Source organism: Olea europaea, chromosome 14, assembly GCF_002742605.1.
Source record: "Olea europaea var. sylvestris chromosome 14, O_europaea_v1, whole genome shotgun sequence".
Taxonomy (NCBI): Eukaryota; Viridiplantae; Streptophyta; class Magnoliopsida; order Lamiales; family Oleaceae; genus Olea; species Olea europaea.
In genome coordinates, this window is record NC_036250.1 from 465,811 (window position 1) to 473,400 (window position 7,590).

Here is a 7,590-nt window from a genome sequence, read left to right on the forward strand (position 1 = left end):
TTTACAAAAAGCTACATTTAAGTAAAAAATTTGAAGAAAAAAAATTAAAAAGAATTTTAATTTTTGTTGTTCACATTGTAATTTTTTTTTTCATTTTATAATTCTTTTCTCTTAATAATTCCAAATAGAAACTTAGATTTGAGAATTTTTTTCTGTGTAGTTTTACGTTATAAATAATAATTTTTTCAATTTAGAATTCTTTTTAATTTTGTTTCTTCAAATTTTTTATTATTAATCAGTATTTTTTAATAGTTTGAGATAAATTTTAATTTTCTAGTAATAATTCAATACATAAAATGATGAAAAAAAACATATTCACTCTTTGCATAGAGAAAAAAAATTTCGTCATACTACATAATTTTTTGAGTAAAATGATGCATTGAGAAAATTGTTGCGAAAAAAGAATAAATAATAATAAAATAATTGATTTTTTTAAGAAAAACGAATTTTTAACACATACGATTAATCTCCGTTTAACTATTTTCGATATTTATTTAAATCATCTGATATCTCTACGATATAGTTCTCAAAATGAGTTACAAGAGAATGTAAAATATTTATCGATTCGACTATCGTACAATCGTCGATGAATTTTTAAAGTTAGCTTGTTATCGAAAATTTCAAAATAGTAATAAAATAATTGATTTTTTTAAGAAAAACGACTCATGCGTATTTTTTAACACATACGTTTAATGTCCGTTTAACTATTTTTTATATCTATTTAAATCATTCAATGTCTCTACGATATAGTTCTCAAAATGAGTTTCAAGAGAATGTAAAACATTTATCGATTCGACTATCGTACAATCGTCGATAAATTTTTAAAGTTAGCTTGTTATCGAAAATTTTGAAATATAGTTTGAAAATGCCTATTTTGACGTCCCATAACATTTGCTACGATTGATCGTTTCACGCACCGTTAACGACATGCAATACTATGCTGCGAGTACTTCAAAATGATATTAAGAATATAATATTTCGACTTTATTTGATATCTCATAATGAGCCTGAAAATGAACACAAAAACATAAGTAAAAAAAAAATTTATTTCTCTCTCCGTGCACGGAGTCCTTCCTAATTTTTTTTTTCAATTTAAAATTCTCTTTAATTCTTTTATTTTCAAATTTTTTTACTTACAAGTAAAAAATTTCTGTCGCATATTATCTCTATCTTTTTTTTATATAAAAGTAATTTTTTTTCTTATATCCCTATTATATATATTTATATCGGAGTCGGGGAGGAATGAAAATTGTATGTTGCTATAAATTTGGAGGTAGTGTATAATAAAATAATATATATATATATATATCAAGCAAACGGCGTCGTTTTTGGCCCCCAATTGAAAAAAAAAAAACAAAAAAAAATGTTACAATAAAAATGGATCAAAATACTGTTGCTTTCTACAATGCCCTCACATTTTCCTTTTTATATAGTAGGGAAATTTAAGGTTAGCACCGGATTGGCAGCCCTAAAAGAGGAGGCTCGATAGCATGCAAGCATATTTTTAAGGGCCAAGCCGCAAGCCGTCCAACCTATTTTAATAATCTAAAATCTCTTGAAGTATCGATAATTATTGAAAATTCCTCAGCCACGAGGAATGGGTTAAGGAATAAATTCCACTTGTACTCTTAATCTTTTGTGATAACTCTTTGTTTATTCATTTTTCTAACTATAGTTAGGGCTTTAAATGAATCGAATCTGCTCAAATTCAATTCGATCCGTTAAAAATAATTATTCAATTCGATCCGATAATTCGACGGATATTTGAATATTAATTCTATATCCGATTAGCTATGTTTATAGGATATCCTATTCAAAATTGAAAAAATTAGAAAAATAAAAATTTTGTTTATTTTTTTTCATTAAAAATCTTAGCCTCAACAAGATTTTAATTATTTATTTATTTTAAAAATTATTTGAACTATTTTGATGGGCTCACTTTTTATATTAGAAGGCTCAAATTAAATTTTTTATCGAAGTGATGCTTTGAACTTATTTTTAAAGGAGACTCATTTTGGAATGTTATAATGATATTCCAATGTGAGATACTAGCTTTTCAAAGGATTTCCATCTTCCAAAGATTTACTGATCTTTCAATATGGGATACTAATCATAATCATTTGCCAATTCTAAACGGGGTGTCCTCAATCTAGAATTTGATGGATTTTAAAACTCCATATAAATTGAGGTGTCCTCAATTTAGATTAAAATTTAATTCATTAAAATGTAGGTGTCCTCAATCTGAATTTTTAGAAATACTTATAAATTTAGGTGTCCTCAATATAGAATTTAATAGGTACTTTAGAAATTTAGGTGTCCTCGATAACTAATTGATTTAAAAGGATTTCATTAATTAGATAGATTTTGAAAGATTTCAAGCCATAAATATAAATACAAAAAATCCGTAACAATTTTATCTCAAACCTAAAAATTTCACAACTTTTCTCACCTCTCTATAGATCCCTTCCCTTCCCCCCTCCCTTCCCCAATGTGAACAATTTTTCTTCTTCTCCCTCTAATTTCCAACAATTCTTATTTTTTTCTTATTGAAAAGATACTACTTTTTTTTCTTCTCCCTCTCTCGTATTCTGTTGAATATGTAGGTAAAATCATTTTTTTAGAAAATTTGTAATGATCCATTACATAATATTTATGAACTAAACGTAAAGTCATGATAATCTTGAAAAGAGCATATGGACTCTCCATTTTTCTTGAATCCTACTGCGTCTGGATTTTGTGTAAGCCATGATTCGAACAAATCAAAAAAGAATTGTAGAAATTTTAGTCAAATCAACTAAAATCTATAAAATCCGTGAAAATCTACAAAATAAAAATTCGTTCAAATCTTATGAAATCTATTAAATTCTATAAATAACATACAATCCATGAAAATTTATAAATATTAAAAAATCTATTAAACTCTGAATTGAGGACACCCACGTAAGTGTTTTCTCGCTTACTTTATTATTTTCATTAAAAATCATAGTCTCAATAAGATTTTAATTACAAACAATATCAATTTGAACAAAGTAAATTATTTTAGACATGTTAATTGTTAGTTTTTTATGTTATAAGACAAATTATTATAGTAAATCTAATCAATAAATTAATTATTATTTTTATCTTATTTTAATTAATAAAAAATTTAAATCTCTCCAAAATTTTCAATTAAAAATATTATACTATAATATAATATTATTTATTATTAAAAAATTACATGTAAAGTATAATACAACTTTCAAAATGAAAAAATCCGTGTCATAAATTATGCGATAATATATTATTATAATAAATCGAATCGGATTGACCTATAACCATATTTGATTCATTTAATTAACAGATTATAGGATTCAGGTCTTGATCGAGCTATCGGATTAAAATCCTAAATCCATTTCCAATTAATCTTATCGAATTCGGATCAAAATTCAATCTATTAACAGCTCTATCTATAGTGTACTATGATACTACATCCGTCTCATAAAAATACGTTTGTTTCTATTTTCACACAAATCAAGAAAATATAATTAAAAATGTTTAAATCTAATATACCCCTACATTATTTAAATAAAAGTAATTTATATTTGTTGATAAATAAGGTACATTAAATATGAACATATTAAGAAATTAAAAAATATAAAGTAATTTATAATTTGAAACAGATGAAAATGAAAATGTGTATCTTTATATGGACGTGGTATTTTCTTTCCAAATTCCCAAGCATCTGCTTTATCTAATTATGTCCCTACTCACAATTATTATGTCATACAATTATTACGTCAATTATATGATATTTTCTGACTTTTCGTCATTGGTTTTTCCACTTTTATAGTGTTTCCATCTTAAAAAATTCTAAAGGTACATCACATTATACCTAAGGGTGTCCATTATGGACATTCGGTATCTCGTCATTGGCGCCTCACCTGTGGGCCCCTGCATACGTCAGGCACCTCGTCATTCCATAATGGACACCCTTAGGTATGGGGTGATTATCCCTAGCAAAACTGATCCATCTTTCTCATCCATCTTCTTCCTTATAGCGACTCCATATTTCTTTCAGTGTGATTTAGCCCTTTGGGATTCATTTTAATGAGGTTTTAAAAAAATTATTTTAAAACTAATTTTTTAGAGAATGGTTAGTTAAAAAGAAGAAGAAAATTGAATTTACGTCTACGATTATTTTATTAAAAAATGTTTGATTGAAAAAAAAAATTTAACATTAAAATGGAGCCCAAACATGGGCTTATTCAATTCTTTTCTTTGGAGATTTAGCTATAAGCTTAAAAAGTGTATACAACGTTATTGATGTAAAAATAATTCAATAATTTCCAATCGCTCTTTGATTAAAACATGGTTAAAATTCCTATTTTATTGTTGAACATCGTTACTTGATTGTTTTGGAATGGCATGATATATCCCTCGTCAAGTAGTCAATCCAAGCACAACAATTTACCCTTTGTACTAGATTAATTACTGTAATTTTCATATCATAACGAGACTTTAGCCTCTTTCTCATTACCTCTACCATGATACTAAGATTTCTCGGACTCTTATTTGTCAATTCTTATAGAAACTTATGTTTGTACCACATGTTTAGTGACATTTGAGACAAATATTTAAATTCGTTAATGGCCACCACTACATGCTCATAAAATATGCAATTTTTTTTTTCTTAAAACAACATGAAATTAATGAAAATAAGTTAAAGATTTTTTTTTTTTTTTAATCCATGAAGTTTTTTTTTCCTTCCCAAAGGATGGAAGTTAAAATTTTCTTGTCCGTAATACCACTAGAGCAGAATCAGGCGCGTTATGGGTATCTTAAGGACGCTTGAACGGAACTAAGATGCTTCAAGGTTTGTAGTTTGTGTTAGATGGTCTTCTTCTGACCTTATGTGACACCCTGGCAACCTAAGGACATTTATAAAAGTGCAGTACAAATTAAAGATTGTGTACTTCACCTACTCTTACTCAATACCAGGCAATACAAGATCCAAATTCAATTACAACTCGACACTTACAACACAAATCCCAATGATGAGAAACATATTTGGGGGGAAAAGAGAGAATAAAAAGTAATAGAAAAGGAAATGGAGAGAAAATCAAACATAAATATTAAAACCTTCAATTCCAAGTATAAAAATTTCATACCTAATTAAAGGATATAGATTGAAATTGGAGATTGGTGGAGTTTATTTTTTTTATTTTTTTTATTTTTAATTTTTTGAAAAAATAGAGTTGTAGTCTCTAATCGTGCACGGTCGGGGACAAAGTGCAACTACAGAATTTTCAAAAAAAATAAAATCAAAAAATTTTGTGAGGTCACTCGATTCCACATGACCCCTTGTGGGTCCGCAAGCTCACTAAATCAATTGATATAAGGAAAATTCAGCATGTATAAAATTTTCCTTCACACAATCTGGCTAGAACCTTCACTGTGCGCAGGCCCTATGTGTGATATAAAATGCCAAAAAATCAACCACCCATCCCACCAATATATCTTTTCTGTAAAATATCTGTAAGCAAAAATTCTGTAAGTGTACTGCAACTATCAGCTTTCCAAATTAATCTGAGTTCTAATATTTTTTTTGGCATTAGTCCACCAGAAGGCTAACCAAAATTATGTTGTAACATCGTGGTAAACTTTGTTTGTCTAAAACTTTCTCATTTAACAGAATGCTCGTGTTAAAAAAAAATAATAATAATAATGACACTTTAGTCAAACTTTGTCACATGGAAGTAAATCATTTCTTTCACTAATCCACTATCATTCGTATCGGAAAGCGCATTGCACAAATCATCAACGTTGGTAGTATAATTTTTTTGATCAGTAAATATAAATATCGTTGATAAAAAATGTTCCATGTACAAGTACACCGAACATTCTCGGGCAAATTAAAAGTCAATATCACATACAATTACTTCAGACATACCCGAGAGATACAAAAGGAGTGAAAGTGCACCAAATTAATGACCCAACACTAAGGATTCGAAATGGATCAAGATATCCGGATACAAGGAAAACATAACTTTGTATACGTGTGTCTTGATCCGTCTCACAATACAATCCAAATTGGATTAAAGGTCTTCAAAAATCTTCCTATTACATGTTAACCAAAGGTAGTAGACGGTACTTGTAAGTGCTATCCTCTTAGCCTTGCTTCGCCAAGATGTCCCTCGATCCTCTTTTTTCATCCACTGAAGAGAGCTAGCAATTGTTGACATAGATCTCTTGATACTGAGCCATTTTCTAATATTCCCCCATATGATCGATGTGAAAGAACATTCAAAGAATAGGTGACAGTCCGTCTCCTCCTTTTGCCCACAAAGAACACAATTACGATCAATATCCAAAAAATGCAACTTGTCTTTAGTTAGGAGTTTTGATTGGACCTTGATAAGTGTATTTTCTACACTTATTCGGGGCTCTAAACTATATAATTTTATTGTTCTTTTGGCAAAATATGATCTAAATTTTATTGTATTAATTTTCTTAGGTAAAACTCGTGCTTGGACGAAGAAGGAACGGAAAGAAGCAAAAAAATTGGCGAAAAGTGATAGAATCCAAAAAAACGGGGATTAAATTGGCCATTGATGGAAGTTGGAGGCCAAGGCATACAAGTCAAAAAGTGGAGGATTTGAGATGCAATTATTCAGGGACCAAAGCTGAAAATTTTCCTAGGTTTTACTATTAAAAACCATGCAAATCCTTGGAGAAGAAGGAAGGGCCGAGAGAAAGAAAAAAAGAGAAAAACGGCTGCTGCTGACTAATATACATACAAACCTACAGCAAGAAGAGAAATTGGCTGCTGGGATACATACATAAACTTGGGCAGCGGCTGATACACATCACACGGCTGAGGGAGGAGAGTTTACCTAGAGAAACTACTACAGCCGGAGGAAGAAAACCGAGAGAAGAGGAAGTAGGTGGCTGCTTGTGAGTTCAAACATTGGGCTGAATTTATTATTTTTGATAAACTAAATTGGTGGCTGAAAAGGAGAGAAGGAGGCTGCTTGAGGTTGAATTAATTGGGGACAATTCGGCTACCTTGGTGAGAATATAGGCAAAAACGGTGGGCAGCTGCTGGAGTTAAAAAGATACACAACTGGCCGGCTGGAAAGAATTATTACTTGCAAATTTGGAATAAAATTGGCTGCTGCCCAAAGAAAAAAATGCTGCTGGTCTTTTATCATATATATACATAGGCTGCCTATATGTATAATTGCATGGATTTGGGCTGATTTTTATATATATACTGCACACACAAGTTGACAGCATACTGGAGGAAAGATTTGAGTGCCAACCGGGGATTACAACCACGTTGTCGACGGAAACTGCAGAGAATATTTGCCGGCAGCTTGCTGATTTTTATATAGAAACAACACACATAATTGGGCCAAAGATATATTGAAAAACGGCTGCTTGGGGGAAATCAACATACACGTGCAAAAGTCGAGCAAATTCGTGGACTCAATCATGTCCCGTCGATTTTTGGTGACTTCCTTCCACTTTTCTTTGTTTAATTCCAATATTATGCTAGTCTAATTTTCTCATGTATTGGATGGATGACAAAATTGTTTAATTTTTAGTTTT